The 19,992-nt window shown below is 41.8% G+C and overlaps 1 protein-coding gene across 2 annotated transcripts in view; it reads right to left on the bottom strand.

Moving 5' to 3' along the window:
* The window catches only part of EPC2 (enhancer of polycomb homolog 2), a 53,668-nt gene that overhangs the window by 23,446 nt on the left and 10,230 nt on the right, over positions 1 to 19,992 (bottom strand). The gene's annotated exons all lie outside the window — the stretch shown is intronic.

Genomic DNA, 19,992 nt, shown 5'->3' with positions numbered 1-19,992 from the left:
TCCTGCCTTATCATACTGAAAATAAAAAAAATTGGAAAAAGCTTGATTTCAGAATATTTCAATAGGTCAGAGAGACAATAATGCTTCTCCTTAAAATGAGAAAAATATTTTTACTAAACTGTTATATATATTCAAGGCAATGTCTCATTCATCCTTCTTCAATGAACCCACAGGTTACAATTAAAAACACAACAAAACTTTAGAGAAAGATTGCTCTCATTGCCTTGCCAAGTAAGAATACCCTGCAGGCAAGCAGGCAGGGAATCTTTATAGAAACTATTTTTCTTCTTCTTCTGTTAAACCACACATAAATACTATAAATATGTGTGGGTATGAGTACTAGTAAACATATTAGTGGGTTAATTACTTTTGTGCATTTTTTTTTTTAACAAGGCAGCTGTAATGAGAAGATATCTGGCAAGGGAAGAGATTTTATGAAGCACTTTCCAGATGTGTGAAAGATGTAAAGGGCAAAAGCCCCTGCTCACTTTCCACAACACAACTGAAAACGATGAATGCAGACATAGATTGCAAGTTGATTAAATTAGAAAGCTTGTACCATGCAATGCCTCAAAAACAGGGTGAGCAAAGGAACTGCTGGATCCTAAACCAACCCATTTGTTAGAGAGGGGCCCTGGGATAGTGGCTCCACCCCATGAGAGATCCTGGGGCAGAATTAGGATTACCCTGCCCATGAAGACTCCTAAGCATCAAGATTAAGTTTTTAAAATCCACAATGAGGATCAGATCTTTCTTTTTTTTCAGTACACAAATATTTTAAAGCAAAAATGTACTGAATACATTAATTATGAATCCCCCTAACAGAATATGTGTTGCCTGCTTCATCACTTAAATTCTTATACTTCAAATAATAAACACATTTGCAAAAAGACAATCCTAAATTTGCCATAATTTCTTTTAAATCTTCATTAATCACCATGTACCACGTACCACACACACAGTGCTTGTGCTTCAGATAAGAAATTTCCAAGACAGGTATCAGTTTCTTATAGGAATGTTTAAGTGGACTCTTAGGTTAGTGTGAAACATAGTTACCTTATACTGAATGAGACTACAGTGGTACCTCTTGATACGAACGGGATCCGTTCCGGATCCCCGCTCACATCCTGAAGCGAACGTAACCCGCATTTGCACGGGTCGCGATTTGCTGCTTCCGTGCATGACGTCATTTGGACCGTTTGCACATCCGCGAGCAGCGAAATCCGGAAGTAACGTGTTCCGTTACTTCCAGGTCGCCGCGGAGCACAACCTGAAAGTGCTCAACCTGAAGCATATTTAACCCGAGGTATGACTGTAGTGGTTGGAGGGAAAATGTAGCTCACACTGCTTGCAGAGTGGATCAATAATTAAAGCCATTCTATAAAAATGAGAATATTAAATAAATTCAAGGAAGAAAAAGCTTGTGTCATCCATTTACTGGCCATGTCCAGACCATGGTAAGTGTGATGTGAAGGATCATAACCTCTGTCTGCATACACTTTCTCACCTCCCACTCAGCTAAGGAGGAATTCAAAAACTTTTGCTTTTAGTCAACCTTCACTTCCCAAACTGTTAAAACAAGGAATTGTTAATACAGTACTATGTTTAGTTTCAAGGGGCAAATTTCTGAAACTGAAAAGTTTAATGTTTGCATTTTAAGTTTAAAATGGCAGAATGAAATATAGCCACAATACGAAAGTGTAAGAAAGGAATGCTTTCCAGTTCTGAAAACCATTACTCCCCACTTAACGTGCATTTATTTATTGTATCGACATAGTAGATTTAGAGGCTGCCCTTCAGCACCAGGCCCCCAGGGTGGTGATATCTGAAGATCACACATTAATTACATGCTCTATCTATTCCTGAAAATAACATTCAATTTTAAATCAGTTTGTTCTACTATGCTCTGAATAAAACCCTTATGAATGATATCTCATCATACAAAAGCAACCTTTGCAAAACATGGATACTCAGAGGCTTACTGCATAATAGAACAAGCAGAACTTTCAACAAAATGTTTCAGAGTGGAGTGCTCCTCTTCACTTCTGTGGTCAGCTGTGCCCTCCTATGGGTACTCCATTCTATATACTGCACACTGTTAACTCTCTTATCAGTCAAATTTGTAATTTGTCATGAGAAACTCAATAGACAATTCAATGGGAAAGAGAGAAGCAAGACTCTCCTGAACTCGTTTCAGCTTATTATCATTATTCAGCTTATTAATATTATAATGCTTTACAATTGGTGGCTAAGTTTACTTTCTTCTTCCTACCCTGGCCCTTTTTTCTTGTGTGTCATATTTTGCAACTGCAGGCTTGCAGGCAGGGACTATCTTGTTTTAACTGATTTTACATAAGCCACTCTAGGAGGTTTTTTGGCTGAAGGGTGGGATATAAATACTATAAATAAATAAGAAAGGAAGAAAAATGCACATGAATAAGAAATTACACACCATTTACAATGGCACAAATTTACATGCAACTTATCTTATGCCTATTAAGAGACTAATTTATAACGTGTAATAAGGTTAGAAATTGAGGAGCACATACTACCCTTCTTAGATTCCACCTCAGAGGCAATCATAGAACCTGAGCCTGTGCCTCCCTCAAACCACCAGTCAGTAGCTCCTAAAGCAGGTTTGACACCTTTAAGGCAAAAGGCTCTACTAATCAGGGGTTGGCCTAGATGTACAGTACTACTTAAGGCTCAGCCAGGGTTTGCCGGTTGCCTGAATAACATTCAAGTTTGCCTTCCAGTGTTGGCTCAACTTGGAGCTATCCAGGGTGCTACCCATTTTGCTTCTTCACCTTTTGGCCTTGACTGCAGCTTGCCTGACTTTTAAAAATAATCATGACCTATCTGCTGCTATGTCTCACCTTTCCTTAATGAAACCTGGTCTCTTCTTTTCTTTACTTACTGAACCTTAATGTGGAAGTGGTGGTACAGGATCTTGCCACAAGTGCCTAGAACACGCCTCCCCTTCAGGCTAGAACTCTATCTCCCCAGCTGGGACCACTGGGAATATATAGGAGGGAATAAAAAAACCCAGAAAAGGTCTACTCTGTTTAAGTGTTAAACCACAAACATGGAATTTGTTATAAGCAAAATGCTAAATTATTTCCCCTGCCATGGGGAAAGGATGCTAATTTGCCTTTCCCATTCAAGTTAAGACTTGACCCTTGACCGTTAAAAGAGTGTGTGTGTACACACCTATGCCACTTAAAATAACGAATATCCCTAAGTAATTTACAATAAAATACAGTAACAATAAAAATGCAAATATCTTTCAATAGATTTATTAAAAATAAGATAAAAGCACAACTGTATATTACAAATAAAACTGAGCAGAGTACAAAACAAGACAAAAAAATGTAAGAGTCAGAATCTAGGAGAGCTTGAGTAAACCTAAAATTTAATAGGCTGTTTAGAAGTCATTATTCTCTCCACTTCATGAATTACCCAAGGGGAGGCATTCCAAAGGGTGAAGTTTTTGCTGGGAAGGCCCACTTTTACACTGCTTTCAAGTGACAACTCACTGGTCATGTAATGACCAGCAAGGTTTCCCCAAAAGATTTTCAACACTGGCTTGGTGTGTATTGGAGGAGACTGTCTGCAAGGTACCTTGGTCTCAAGTTGTTTTTTAAAAAATATTTATAAACCATAGTTTAATAAAAAATGAAAGTCATATATATCCTACAAAAGATCCATAAATACCACTTTGTTAAAAGAAAAGGCAAATTTCCAATACTAGATACCTGCTAAACATCTACTGACATTCCTGCTGTACTAAAGGCTCTATCCCTAGTAAAGGCCAACCAGATTCCAAGGGTGTGGGGAATCACAAGAAGTGCCCCATTACAGGATGTCAGTGACTGAGGTGGAACACATGGGTGGAACACAAGTTTAGGGCTTTGAGAATTAATACAAGTAGAGCCGAATCAGTAGCAAATTGGTTTAGGACTTTAAATCCCAACAACAAAACCTGGCTTAGTACCTAATAGGCAGCCTGCATAATTTATTCAAAACTACTGTAATGTGTGTAAAGCTGGGTGTCACACTAAGCAACCCAGCAACTGTATTTTACACTACAGTGGTACCTCGGGTTACATACGCTTCAGGTTACAGACGCTTCAGGTTACAGACTCCGCTAACCCAGATATAGTGCCTCAGGTTAAGAACTTTGCTTCAGGATGAGAACAGAAATCGCGCGGCAGCGGGAGGCCCCATTAGCTAAAGTGGTGCTTCAGGTTAAGAACAGTTTCAGGTTAAGAACGGACCTCCAGAACGAATTAAGTTCTTAACCTGAGGTATCACTGTAGTTGCAACTTCTGAACCAAGTAGCCTCACATGTAGTACATTACAGTCGTCTAATCAGGTTACCAACACTAGTCCTGTCTAGGGACAGCCACAGTTGGCACCAACTGCAGTTGGTGTGCCAAGTGCTCCAAACACAGCAGTGTACCTAGCAGCACCTTTAATACACACACCTGCTTCTTCAGAGGGAATATAACCCTATAGAAAGTTAGTACACCACCCAATTGTCTGAGCTGGGAACTACCCAGGCATAGGGCCTCCATCTTGTCAGGATGTGGTCACAAGTTATTAGCACTCACACAGTCCATGAGTGCATCCAGGTACCAGCGTTCAAAACTCTAGGCGCTCTAGGTACCAGCGTTCATTGTTCTAGGCGCATTCTGAGACAGGGAATTTCATTTATGAGAACAGTTTCTAAGCTCTGGGGGCAGTACTGTGCCTAAGATTTCAGATTAAAATTGCCACTGCTGGAACAAAAGGAGGACCTTTTGCTGCCTCCCCACTTCCAGCCACTCTCTGAGGACTGGAGAATGGACCCTCATAAGAATATTAGGGGGGCAGACAGGGGAAGTATGGCTTCTTCTTTTTTTCTTCTTTTTTTGCAGTCTTCAGATAAGGACTAGACTATACAAAAAATGAATATAAGATTTTTAGATGCAGTTAATTCATTTTCGGCACTGTATTCTTGTACAGTAATAAAAAACCACGCCTAGACATTCTGTTGCAGCACCCATAACCTAGCTTTAAGCTGCCATTTAGCTCCTAGCTTTCATATCACAGTTTCTAACACTGCCAGGTACAGTGGTACCTCTGGTTGCGAACGGGATCCGTTCCGGAGCCCCGTTCGCAACCTGAAAGGAATGCAACCCGTGTCTGCGCACGTGTGGGTCACAATTTGCGATGTCATTTTGCGCGTCTCTACATGCGTGAGCGTGTAACCCTTTCCAGTACTTCCAGGTTGCCTGAAAAGACGTAACCTGAACCGAACGTAACAAGAGGTATGACTGTACTGGTTTAGGGTATGCACACCGTTTCCAGATTCAGAGAAGCAGAGTTGAGTATCACCAGCATACTGGCAACATGTTGCTTTATCTCTTTTAACAACCACTCCCCATGACTTCATACAGAAATTAAATACAACTGGGGACAAGATGCTGTGCTGTGGCACCTCACAGTACAACTGCCAGGGGGCTGGGGTGCAGTCATCCAAACCCATAAGCAAGAGTGAAACAGTCCCACCCCCAACCTACAGATGCAGTCCAGGAGGATACTGTGGTTAAGCTATCAAAAGCTGCTGAAAGTTCCAGGAGAATCAACAGTCACACTCTTCCTGTTCTTCTCTTGAAGGTCATCAGAGTGACCAAACCAAATTCTGTCCCCCAAAGCAAGGGCTTAAGTCATACTGGAATAGGTTGATACAATCATTTCATCCAAGAATGTATGCTGCAGAACTGCCACCGTCCAGTGGAATACATAGATCAGGAAGTAATTCTGGTTTGCAGGGTCCAGAGAATATCCCCTGGCTCAGGAAGGTTAAGAGAAACATTTTCAACATACTGGTTAAGATATAACTTAGTAGTTAAGAGCAAACATTCTTAACAGCAGTGTTCATGTAACTTGACCGGTTTTCATATAACTTGGCTGGAGATAGGTGGCTGAATCAAATGGTGTCCCTTCCCTTTTCACTAACAGATGAGATTCCCTTTCCTCACCCCCCTAAATATGCTCAAGAATGGGAGAGAGACCTTTTGGAACAGTACGGAAAGAGGAAATTGGTGAAAGTAGCTTTCCACCCTGTTCTGGTGACAAGAGCCTCTGCTGGATCAAAAAACTTTCCAGCAGCATGAAGAACACCTGTTAGACATGCTTAGAAAATTGAGGTAATTTAAATCTGTTTTAGTATGTTAACTTTTGCATGTTTTAAAGTAGGGATGAACTATTATATCTTTTGCAAACAGGTTTAAGTGTGTATATTTTTAATGAATGAATGAATGAGCCCAGTGTGATGCCCTTCTTGAGTACTTTTGCCTGGTTGGAATGAACTGTGATAACACTTCTTGAGTGTTTGGAGCTATGTATGTGTAAAAATACCTGACTTTTGTATGAAGAAATTTTGGAATGTAACCAACTGCTCCATCCACCACTGGAATGTGGTGTCTGGAAGATTCCCCCAAATTCAGTCTGTCACCTCACCACTGTGGCCCAGTTTGCACATTACTCTAAAACATTCTTCTGACAGCAAAGCATACTTCAGAATGCAATTACCGGTATATATCCTCCTCACTAGCGATCCCTGGTTTAAGTGCTACTTCTGAATTGGACATCACAGGCTTTTTTTCACTCATACCATACTCAGTAAGCCAATACAGTGGTACCTCGGGTTACATACACTTCAGGTTACATACGCTTCAGGTTACAGACTCCGCTAACCCAAAAATAGTGCCTCAAGTTAAGAACTTTGCTTCAGGATGAGAACAGAAATCGTGCTCCAGCGGCGCGGCAGCAGCAGGAGGCCCCATTAGCTAAAGTGGTGCTTCAGGTTAAGAACAGTTTCAGGTTAAGAACGGACCTCCGGAATGAATTAAGTACTTAACACAAGGTACCACTGTAATCTTTTGGAGAATATTAGAGAATTTTCATTTAAAGTAGGAGAATATTCATTTTAATGCATTGAAAATAATATAATTTTAATGCATTGAAAATTATATAATTAGTTAGTATACATGTTTATTCATGGCTAAACATGTTCAGATGGCAACCAAAAACTAAATAAAAATATAGAAACACCAACTGTTTAAATCAAGGCCACCTCACATGCTGTTACACATAATTGTATAGGCCTAGGTACTTTAAGTGTATAAAGCATTAAAGCTACTTTCTGTTAAAAAAAAATAAATCACACCGTATGGCCAAGGGTATAGAATTGCTAAGAATAAGGTCACACCAAAATAGAAAAAAGGCTATTACATATAGTTGAAATACTTTTGAATTCAAATGTTCATCAAATTAAATGAATAGCATTTTTAAAACTAAAAAAACCCCCAAATGTTCTCTGTAGCTCACATTTCAGAACTGCCAATGGTGAATGACACAATGCCCAGTAATGTAACTGGATCAAAAAACATCATTATTCATTACTTAACACAGCTTGACTTATTATTTACTAGATTTTTAATATGTGGGTTGTAAAACTGGTTCTTACATTAGAATTTACAGTTTGTGGAGAATATTCTCTGGAGAATTTTCTAGCAGAGAATATTCTCACCTTACATCACTACTAGAGGCAAACCACAAAAAGGGCACACCCCGCAAGGGAAGGAGTAAGATCTATAGTGGGAACAAGGTTGGAGGGCAGGGTAGACAAGCAGCAACTGATCATCAAGAGGTCGCTGTAGAGGTAACATGGGGCTGGGGGGCTGCCAAGGAAACAGCAGATCCGGCCCGAAGGGAGCATGCCAAAGCTGTCACCACCACCGTGGCAGCAACAGTGGGCGATGCATTCCTTGGAGGCTGGCTCTGCTGCCCCTGTGGATCCTGCCACCTGAGGTGGTGGCCTCATCTTACCTCATGGGTGGGTCAGCCCTGAGTACAAGCCTTGGGTTCTAGGCATGTGCATCAATTCTAAGAAGTAACACAGGGCTGCCTGAAGCAGGCTGTACAAAGGGAACAAATTAAGAAATAAAGCAAGCGTAGAATGAAGAGGAGTATGTAACTATGAGTAGGGAGGTACTTAGCTAGTTTGGAAACAACTATTTTAAAAATGTAAACAATGAAAAGGCAACTCCATCCAGGCTAGATCAGAATACAAAAAGAGAGCATATAATTAGAATCTGAACTTAGATTTCCCAGTTGCTAGTGCAGCACGACACTATAGGAAACTAGGCAAGAACATTTTTACAGTCTCTCTCAACAAAAATAGCTCCACATGCATACACATACTTATGCCACATGCTCTCTCAAAGCCCTCGATTAAGTATTCACCCTCAAAAGATTTCAAATATTTAGATATGCTGCAAAACAGCAAAACAGACTGAAAGATTCTTAACTGTGCCATTCAATATATGTCTACTCAGAAAATAGCCTACTGGATGTACTCTCAGGTTTAAGATAGCAATTTAAATCACTATTCAGTTCTTGAATAAAGTATGCATAGCATCCCTGTTTTTGTTAAAGTAACTGCAGAGCTTATTTATTTTTAAAGAACGTAACCTTGGAATCCACAACTCTGTGTGTGTGTGTGTGTGTGTGTGTGTGTGTGTAATTTTCTAAGCATATATAAATGACAGAGGCAAAGAAAGAAATGAATGAAGCACACTCTACTCTTAATTGTTATAAGGTATTAAGTAAGCGATCAGAGCTCAAAATTTGAGGTAGACATACTATAATAAGACATAATCTAATTATCTGTGTGACCTAAGAAAGAGGAAGAGAAAAATTAACTTGAATGACCAGCAGCAAACCAAAAACCCAGGGGCAACATTGCCTTCTGGACAATCTGCCAAGGGACACATACCAGTGGTGAGCAGGGCCAAAGGCAAAAATTAGTGGAGCAACAAATGCACATTCTACTTTTGTACAGTAGGTCACACACTCACATACCCCTCTCTACCCTCCATCCAGGCAGGTAAGAAGTATTATCCATGTTCAAGGACACATTCTAGCCAAACAAAAGCACTCAAAAAGGGTGTGAAGAAGGGCTAGTGAGGAGCATGAGCTAGAGGGCAGGCTGGAGAAAGCCCCACTTGGGGGTGTTCTAGTGACCACTAGAAAAACAAGTTCATAAGAAAATGAGGCACATAACCCTAAAGCAGGTGTGCCCCTATTTCAATAAAGGAATATAATAATGATAATTATATTCTCTCTCTCTCTCTCTCTCTCTGTCTCATCTGACTAGGTTGCCCTAGCCACTCTGGGCAGCTTCCAAGAAATTAAAACACAATACAACATCAAACAGTAAAAACTGAACAGGGCTGACTTCAGATGTCTTCTAAAAAGTCAGATATGGTGCTTGCTCTCCCTTCTGACATTCAGGGTCCCTGCTTCAACTCATGCCAACTGTACTTAACTTGCTTCACCTCTGAAAGGCTCCAAATTCCTCTAAGACACCCCACTTCCAGCTTGGGATTAATCTGATGCAGAGTTTAGTTCAGTTCAGATATGAAACTTGACTGGGAACAGAACTTCTCCTAAGAAACATGCTTGCACAACCATCTTAAGAGAACCTTCTTTCTATCTGAGGTGACAGGGAGATGATTGGGGAAAGCTCCCTTGTGGTTGTGACATCCCATTTTTATGGAATTCACTTCCCAAAGAGGCTTGCCTATTACCTTCTTTACTATATTTTTAGCACAATGCAAAAACACTTTTATTCTCCTGGGTTTTTAAGATCAATGTATTTTATTAACAACCTGTTTTATTACTCCATTTTTACCCCGCTGCTTTATTTGCTGATGATGTGTTCGTATTTTATAAAATAAATATTGAAGCAAAAAGGGAAGAAAAGCAGGAGAGAGTGAGGTAATATACTGAACTGAAATCCTATTTTTAAATAAAAACAAATTTGCTTTCTACTCCCCATCATTTCATCAACAGTCCTGCAATCTATGGTATATTTCTTTCCACAAACATCTAGCACCTCCTTTAATGAGCAAAAGCCAGAAACAAATTAGATACAGTCAACTCACAACGTATGCATGTTTAGCTTGTATGAATTCTGCTTTATGCACTTGGCCAAAAAACAAAACAAAAAAATTAAAAAGGGAGCATCAGGAACATTTTGACTATACGTGATTTTGACTTTATGCGCTATCCCCAGAACATGCCCCCTATATAAGTTGAGTCAACAGTACAGTGGTACCTTGGTTTTCGAGAGTCTCGGAAGCCGAACATTTTGGTTTCTGAACGCCAAAAACCCAGAAGTAATTGCTTCCATTTTCGAATGCGCCTCAAGTCAAATGGCTTCCACTGCATTTTTTCTCTCCCAATTTTCTTAATTGACTTTGCAATCAGCTCTTTCTGTCTTGGTTGTCGAACATTTCGGAAGTCAAAAGGTCTTCCACAATGGATAACATTTGACAATCAAGGTACCAATGTATAGCGAATTGCAGTAAGGGTTTTTGCAGTTTACCTTGTTATAAAAAAGGCAGGTGTTATTTATTTGCTGGAAAAAGACAAATTGTCAAACTCTGTATGTACATACAACATGAATTCCTAGTTTATTTCCACTGCAAAAGCTGTGCTGAAGCACACACACATGCAAAACAGATGCAGAATTGTGTTCAGGGCACTTGATCCTGAGCCTCTGGATACCTCTAACAAGGCTTAGGCTTTAAACTGAAAAACATCAACAAAACCTAAGATGCTTGGATCCCAATATGTGCTCACAGAAGGGGGTTTATATAATGAGAACTTGACTGTGCCCAGTTTGGGGCAATTCCACTCTCCATCATAGCCCAGCATCCAAACATTTAGGAAATTTTCTTTAAGGGGGCTTGGAGTTTGCAGGTAGGGCCGTTCAATAAATCGCTATATCGTTGGAATACCAGTATTGAAATAACATCATGGTAAGTGTTTCAACAAGCCAATATACCGGTGAACAAAAGGGGGTATCTCAGCTGAATGATACTTTGCAAATAATTTGCATGCAAGTGTGTCCTGCTTTGTTTGCTCTCTCCCTCCTCACAGATAAGAAATGAAGATAAACCCTCACACAAACTAGCAAACTCTTTCAGCTTTACTGGTATCTATCCACTTAGCTCATCTAATTATGCAGAGCTTGCTGACAATCCAGGAGGAACCCCCCTCGACTAGACAATCAAAGAGGCAAAGTAAACAAAGAACTGGAAAGCACTTCTTTCTTCTCTCACCAGTGAAAAAGGGGGGGGGTATTTTTATTTTCTGCTGTTGTTGATATTGTTGGTTCCCCCTAAACAGCTTTCTTCCATATTAAAAAGGATGTTTTTTTTTAATTTAAAGGAGACAAACCTAGACAGCATCTTAAAAAGCAGAGACATCACCTTGCTGACAAAGGTCCATATAGTTAAAGCTATGGTTTTCCCAGTAGTGATGTATGGAAGTGAGAGCTGGACCATAAAGAAGGCTGATTGCTGAAGAAAGGGTGCTTTTGAATTATGGTGCTGGAAGAGACTCTTGAGAGTCCCATGGACTGCAAGAAGATCAAACCTATCCATTCTGAAGGAAATCAGCCCTGAGTGCTCACTGGAAGAACAGATCCTGACGCTGAGGCTCCAATCCTTTGCCACCTCATGAGAAGAGAAGACTCCCTGGAAAAGACCCTGATGTTGGGAAAGATGGAGGGCACAAGGAGAAGGGGACAACAGAGGACAAGATGGTTGGACAGTGTTCTCGAAGCTACTAGCATGAATTTGACCAAGCTGCGGGAGGCAGTGGAAGACAGGAGTGCCTGGCGTGCTCTGGTCCAAGGGGTTCACAAAGAGTTAGACACGACTAAACAAATAAACAACAGCAACAATCTTTTTGCTTGCTTGTCCTCCCTCCCTTCTATAAAAAGGGAAAGATTGGTGGGATGAGGGTTGGGCCTTTCAGGGGGGAATGGGAGAAGATTGAGCCGGCTGCCTTATGCTGAAATGGGAGATTGGGTACTGTGTAAGAATGATGGGGAGGGTGTTTTTCAGAAAGCAGTGAAAGCGAATGTGTGTCTATTCACAAGCAAGCCCTACTGAACTCAATGGGGCTCATTCCCAAGAAAGTAGAAGTAAGCTTAGTTGAACTCAGTGGGGCTTATGCATGCACAGATTTCACTTAGACCTCTGAGTGGGGAAGCAGACGCAACTTGACTAGTAAATCACTTAAACTACTCATAAATTAGTTGAAAATATATTAAATATAATATATGGAAGTTTCTTTAATATTTTCATTAAATCTACTACTTCCTTACATTTTAAGGCACTCCACCGCCAAAGGGAGCCTCGTCAAGGCCCTCTGCTGCTGTGGGGTGCTGTGCTGTGTGGCACGGCACACCCTCCATCACTGCAGGAAGGTATGCCAGGACCCTCTGCCCCTCAGGGAGGCCCAGCAAGGCCCTCCGTCACTGCAGATATATATTGTGATATATCAAGATATCATGATATTTAGATGGTGATATATCATGATGTTGAAAACTAGATATCATCCAGCCCTATTTGCAGGGGGCATGAAAGTGCTCTTCCACCAACTCCCTTCTTCTTGAGCACTTCTTAATAGCAAACCATACAGAAATTGTAGCCAAACCCCACCTTAAGCCTCCACTAATCAGGTGAGACAGTGAGCAGTTAGCTTACCCAGAAAATTCTGAAGGCATGGGCTGAAGGAAGCAAACCAATTCTAACGCTCAGTACAGAAGCAAAACATCCAAGACCTAAGATTTTATATGGAGCCCTCCAAGCCATAGTGATGGGCTTGCAACCAAACTAGGGCCAGATAGACAATTCAAGGAGAAGGTACAGAACTGATTCTTAGGCCCTAGCTAAGTAGTAGAAACTGTGTCTGCACACAAAGCAGTGAGGATCCTCATCTCTCAGGTACAAACAACACAATAGGAAAGCTCTGTCAATGTTAAGAATAGCCAGGGAATTAGAATTTACATGTAAGTACTTCAATTTCATATTATTAATCCTGCCTGAATGTGTAGGATATAAATATGTTAAAGGACACAGTTTCTAGTTGTGTGCAGCAAGGAGCTTCTGGTCCTTTTCAACAGGAGTTAGAGCAGGGGTTAGCAACCTTTTTCAGCCGTGGGCCAGTCCACCGCCCCTCAGACCATGTGGTGGGCCAGACTATATTTTGGAAAAAGAGTGAACATATTCCTATGCTCCACAAATAACCCAGAGATCCATTTGAAATAAAAGGACACATTCTACTCATGTAAAAACATGCTGATTCCCAGACCGTCCATGGGCCGGAATGAGAAGGCGATTGGGCCACATCCAGACCACAGGCCTTAGGTTGCCTAACCCTGAGTTAGAAGTTCACTACAAAAAGCAGGCAGTGGCTGAGGCGGTAGAATAGGGGACAGGAACTCTGGGGCAGGAGGCACAATTCTTTCCATGGGAATGGTGTCTTCCTACATGACAGAGGCTGTAACTGCTGCATTCCATTTGACACTCTCTACCCCTGAATCCTTCCCCTGCGGCAAACTGCAAACTGCTTTTTCAATTTCCAATAAAAGACAATTTAGTAAAAATAATAAGAATAACATTTCAAACCACGTACATGGCAACTTCTTGCAGGTGATTAAGAAAGGTAAAAAATAGTGCTTTGTTACAAGCACCATTGTGAAGTTGGTTGCAATAAAGATGTTTTTTCTCACAAACATTCCACAAATTAAATCCACAGGAGTATTCGGTTTCCCCCCAGAATTTAAATGTGTTACAAAAGAACTATCAGCTTGGTAACTCCATGTTTCACCTAACCACCCTTCAATGTATGTTGAGTTTCCAGGTAGCAGGTAGTATTCAAATAATAAAAGAAAATTGCTTACGGAACTCACTAGGACGGGGACTCTTAAACTGTCAAAGCAAACCTTCCTAAATTAAGATGGAAAACTATGTTTTGGTTTGTATGAGGCCCCTTATCATTTTTGTAGCTTGTGGTCTTGAGAAGACAATTGAATCCAACTAATAATTTAAATACTAGCGTGCAGTGATCTCACAAAAGTTGTTTTTGTTTTGTTTTTAACTTGCAGAGAAATAGTTGCTCTGCTGATCCCCAAAATTGGTAATTCAACACAGGAACACATGTCACCAAGAAACACAATGGAATGAGTTAAGTGTCTCAAGCTGTTTTGAAGAACCACTGCTCTAAATTTTCAAGTGTTTTTTTAAAAAAGGAAATTCTATCATACTGAATAGAAAAGAAACCTGTTCATGTATATAATGGCAGGCAGTAACTGTACTGGACAAGTGCAGAATCTGAAACCCAGTTGTGTTGTAGAAATGGCATAAGTGAGGGAGTTTCTAATGGAAACAGTAATCTAAATCCAAATAACTGTGCAACCTGTTCCACATACCAATGGGCTTGAACAGTGGCCCTCTTTACTTCCTGGCAAACCTCTCTTGAATATAAAGAAATTTTGAAGGGAGTGTGTGATATGTATAGGGGGCAGCAGTTCAAAGGGCAGAAAGCATACGTAAACCAGGGCAGATAAAAAAATTAATGATTTTTTAAAATCGGATTTTAAAAAATATAAATTGGATTTTAAAAATAAATTGCTTTTGGAGGGGAAATCTTTCTAAATATAGTTTTATATTTAAGTTACATTATAGTTCAAAGGCTGCTCATCAGGAAATAAGGATTTGTTTTAAGTGTTTCATGTGTGCCAAAACAGTCTAAGGTGGGGGTTTTTTTAAAAAAATGTTTAACCACATCAGTTAACAAACATGGATACATATGCTATAATGTTACTGTTTTAGTTAAATAAATTGTTTAAATTGTTATTAAGGAAATGATTATTTTTCTCCTTCCAATAAAGTACAGCAGAAAACTTGTCCAAATATAAGCAGTTAACTTATTAAATCTCACAATAATTTCATAATTATCTATCAATGTATTTCTAATAGTATAACCAAATCAGTAATTTTTGATATAACTGTAAAAACTACTCTGAAAATTTATTATTCCAAAAATGAAACCTTCATCTGGTTGTAAATATTAAGATTATGCCAGCAAAAATGAGTCTTTCTGTAAAAAAACGATTTAAATCAAGTCTTACTGACTAGTGATTTAAATCATGACTTAAATTGTTTTGATTTAAATCAAATCCACACTCACCTAAACTACCGTAGTTCTTTGGATCATAACCATTGTCATTTGGTCTGTCAAAACTTAAGAAATGAGGAGCTATTCTGCAGCTAGCCAGATCTATACAGTCATACCTCGTTACATCCGCTTCAGGTTGCGCGTTTTCAGGTTACGTCCCGTGGTGACCCGGAAGTACCAGAAAGGGTTACTTCCTGGTTTTGCTGCTCGCACATGCGCAGACACACAAAATGATGTCATGCGCATGTGCAGAAGCGGCGAATCGCGACCTGCACGTGCGCAGACGTGGGTTGCATTCCGTTCAGGTTGCGAACGGGGCTCCGGAACGGATCCCATTCACAACCTGAGGTACCACTGTACAAGCAAGAGTCTGGTCCTGGAAGTGTGACAGTAAAAACAAAGCAAACCTTTAGCAATACAACTGCAGGTGCGGGGGAGGGGGGTTTAGAAACAGAAAAGTAGGGGAAAGGCAGATTGAATTATTTAGTATAATCAGGTCTTTAACGTCCCTTGAGGGACAGCCAAATTTAAATAACAATTTGACACACAGCTGTGAGGCATTTGCGAGCTTTTTTGCGGAGGTCTTGTTGCTCCGCCATGACCTCCCTGCCAATTTGGATACAATAAAGGAACTGGAGGCCCCTCGACTGTCCTCGGGTCCAGTATTGGACCACTTCGACCGGATATCCCCAGCCAATGTGGACAGACTCCTCCGAGCTGGAAAGCCCACCACCTGTCCTCTCGACCCGTGCCCGTCTTGGCTGATTAGAGCGTGTCCAGACGAGATGCGGGCCCTCCTGGGGGATATCATCAATTTGTCCCTTGGCACGGGGACATTCCCAGGGGAACTGAAGGAGGCAGTGGTGCGCCCGCTCTTAAAGAAAGCATCATTAGATCCTTTAGATCTATCCAATTACCGCCCGGTTTCGAATCTTCCGTTCCTGGGTAAGGTGATTGAGAGAGCGGTTGCTGAACAGCTTGGTGGGTTTCTGGATGAAACATCGGCTCTGGATCCATTCCAGTCCGGCTTCTGCGCTGGTCATGGGACCGAGACGGCTCTGGTTGCCCTAACAGATGATCTTCGTAGACAGCTGGATCGAGGTGGGTCGGTGCTGCTGATTCTTCTAGATCTGTCAGCAGCTTTCGACATGGTCGATCACGAACTTCTGGACCACCGCCTTGCCGACGTGGGGATCCAGAGCACAGTCCTTCAATGGCTGCGCTCGTTTCTCTCTGGTTGGGGACAGAGGGTGGCGCTTGGGGGGGAATTGTCATCGCACCACTCCTTGGTGTGTGGAGTACCTCAGGGTGCGATACTCTCCCCGATGCTTTTCAACATCTTTATGCACCCCCTTGCCCAGCTTGTCCGGAGTTTTGGGCTGGGTTGCCATCAGTATGCCGATGACACCCAACTCTATCTGTTGATGGATGGCCATCCTGACTCAGCCCCAGACACACTGACCAGACGTTTGGAAGCTGTGGCTGGATGGTTACGTGGGAGCCGGTTGAAGCTAAATCCTTCGAAGACAGAGGTCCTGTGGCTGGGACGGGACGATATGTGATTGGGGGGGCAACTCCAATCACTTGCGGGGGCACAATTAGTGCCAGCACCGTCCGTTAAGAGTTTGGGTGTAATCTTCGATACCTCCCTTTCCATGGAGGCGCAGATTGCAGCTATAACAAAGGCGGCATTTTTCCATCTCCGCCAAGCTAAGCAGTTGGCTCCTTACCTCTCTCGCCCTGACCTAGCTACTGTGATCCACGTGACAGTCACCTCCAGACTGGATTTTTGTAACTCGCTCTACGTGGGGCTGCCCTTGAGACTGACCCAGAAACTCCAGCGGGTGCAGAATGCTGCAGCTAGACTCCTTACGGGGTCTTCGCTGCAAGATCACATTCACCCAGTGCTATACCAGCTGCACTGGCTCCCGGTGGAGTACAGGATCAGGTTTAAGGTGCTGGTTTTAACCTTCAAAGCCCTATACAGCCTAGGACCCTCGTACCTACGGGACCGCCTCTCCTGGTATGCCCCACAGAGAAACTTACAGTCTTCAAATAAAAACATCTTGAAGATCCCAGGCCACAGAGAAGTTAGGCTGGCCTCAACTAGAGCCAGGGCTTTTTCGGCTGTGGCTCCGACCTGGTGGAACACTCTGTCACAAGAGACTAGGGCCCTGCGGGACTTGACATCTTTCCGCAGGGCCTGCAAGACTGAGCTGTTCCACCAGGCCTTTGGCCAGGGCACAGCCTGACTCCCTCCCTTGGCAATCTTCGCGGAGCTCTGGCCCAATGGTGGCCAGTGGCTTGAATTTAATTAATTTTATAATGAATGATTTTAGAGTGTTGTTTGTGCTGTACTTTTGTACTGTTTTATTGTTGTTAGCTGCCCTGAGCCCGGCTTTGGCTGAGGAGGGCGGGATATAAATAAATCTTCTTCTTCTTCTTCTTCTTCTTCTTCTTATTATTATTATTATTATTAAACAATACAACCTCCTCACTCAGAATAATATAATGGGCATAAACTGACTGTCTCCTGCTGCAAAAACTACAATTTGCTTATTCCATGCTTATTTAAAGAGAGAGAAAAGTTTCCAGCAATATTTTTTGAACTGGATCTTCCTCTATGCCAGAGATGCTGTGTGAAAAAGTGAATATAATATAGCCTTTAATTTGTCATTTGCCCACTCACCAGGAGCTAGAAGAAACTCTCCACAGAAGAACAAACTGTATGTGACCCGTGTGGAGGACTCTTGGTCTCCCACTTTGCAAGAAATTACAAATTTAGGGGCTATGCAGGAGGGAGAGAGGGGAGCAAAGTCCCACTGATAAGGCGTAAGGCGATTAATGCTGCACAATGCTGTTTAATGCTACATTGTATACAACCTGTCTATCTCGCCACCCTTCCACTGCATTATGCAAAATGTTCTCTCAGAGTCAAGAGTTTATCTTTGCATTTTCTGCCTTAAAACTCTCTTTACCATATACAGTCTACCAAAAATGACCCCAACAAAAACTACCATGGTGATTGAAAGTATGGCTCAACTCATTCAGCATTCAATTTCTACTCAAAATATTCACAAGCAGACTACTCCTTACTGATTTTCAGATGTATACTGTTCCTGAATACTGAAGCTCCATTTCCGCTTTCATGACTATTAACCACGGATAGAACTACTGTATTCTGTGATTTTGTCCAATAAAAATAAAACCTAAGATTCTACATTTTATTCTCAAAGTTTAGTGTGCCTTGTGTGAAATACAGTGGTACCTCGGGTTACGTACTTAATTTGTTCTGGAGGTCCGTTCTTAACCCGAAACCGTTCTTAACCTGAGGCACGCTTTCGCTAAAGGGGCCTCCCGCTGCCGCCAGTGCGCAATTTCCATTCTCATCCTGGAGCAAAGTTTGTAACCTGAGGTACTACTTCTGGGTTAGCAGAGTGTGTAACCCGAAGTATCTATAACCCAAGTAGTAGTAATAGTAATTTATTATTTATCCCCCGAGATGATAATTTATTATTTACTATTTATTAATTTAATTTATTATTTAACCAGAGGTGTTTGTAACCCAAGGTACCACTGTACCTGCTTTTGTCTGTTTTGAACTGACTGCCAATATCACTGGAAGATCACAATACAGTGATACCTCTGGTTGTGAACAGGATCCGTTCTGGAGGCTGGTTCGCAACATGAAAGGAACGCAACCCACAGTGGAGCGTCTGCGCACGTGCGGGTTGCAATTTGCTGCTTCTGCGCATGCATGCGTGTCTGTGCATGCACAAGTGGCAAAACCCGGAAGTAACCCTTTCCGGTACTTCCAGGTCGCCGCGGGATGCAACCTGAAAAAACGTAACATGAGGTATGACTGTAATTTGTATTGAGAGAAATAAATACAATTAATCTGCCCACTCTCTTCAGGCTGTTAATAATCTTATAAATATTTGTCATACCCTTTATTGGCTGTAATTTTACTATAAGTAAAAAGCACCAAAAGCTTTCAGGTGAGGTGCACCAAACCCCTGTTTATCTTAGCTTCTCCCTGTTGTGCTTCTTCCAGTTATACAGCAGATTTTTTTTCTGGGAGGGCAAGTGGGGGAGACATCAAGCATAAATGTACAAAATATTAAAAGTGTGACCACACTGTGGACTACAGCTAGATTTTCTCTAGAGGAGGAACAGAGATCCAGCAGGCACACCTGTTCACACCAAAACCACCTTCCATGATGTTACAGAGTGCCCCCCCCATCCTCCAGAGCAGCTTTTTAGGGAACATGGAGTGGGGGAATGAGTAAAAATGGTTACTCCACTCTCTTCTTCTAGCACAGGCAGAACTCTACTGAGTGCAAGCCTGAATCCAGCACCATTAGATTTACAGAATGTCACAATGCTATTGGTGTTTTATTTTCTGTCCCTTCCCTAATACAGTCATAGCTCGGGTTGAAGCACCATATTTTTCACTCTATAAGACGCACCTGACCATAAGACGCACCTAGTTTTTAGAGGAAAACAAGAAAGCAACGCAAAGCCTCTTGACCGAAGAGGCAGGAGCACTCCGGCTGCGCTCAAGAGGCTTTGCAGGGCTATCGCTGAAGCCAGGAGAGCAAGAGGGATTGGTGTGCACCGATCCCTCTTGCTCTTCTGGCTTCAGTGATAGCTGCGCAGCCTGCATTCCCTCCATAAGACACACACACATTTCCCCTTACTTTTTAGGAGGGGGAAAGTGTGTCTTATAGAGCGAAAAATACGGTAGCTTCGGGATAAGTATTTTCGGGTTGTGCGCTGCGGCGACCCAGAAGTAACGGAGCGCATTACTTCCGGGTTTTACCGCTCGCGCATGTGCAGATGCGCCGAATTGCAACCCGCGCACACGCAGACGTGGGTTGTGTTCGCTTCTGGATGTGAACG

The sequence above is a fragment of the Podarcis cretensis genome (genome assembly GCF_951804945.1).
Source record: "Podarcis cretensis genome assembly, chromosome: 1".
NCBI classification, from domain to species: Eukaryota; Metazoa; Chordata; class Lepidosauria; order Squamata; family Lacertidae; genus Podarcis; species Podarcis cretensis.
The sequence above is the reverse complement of the archived record's forward strand: the minus strand, read 5'-3'. Positions and strand labels throughout refer to the sequence as shown.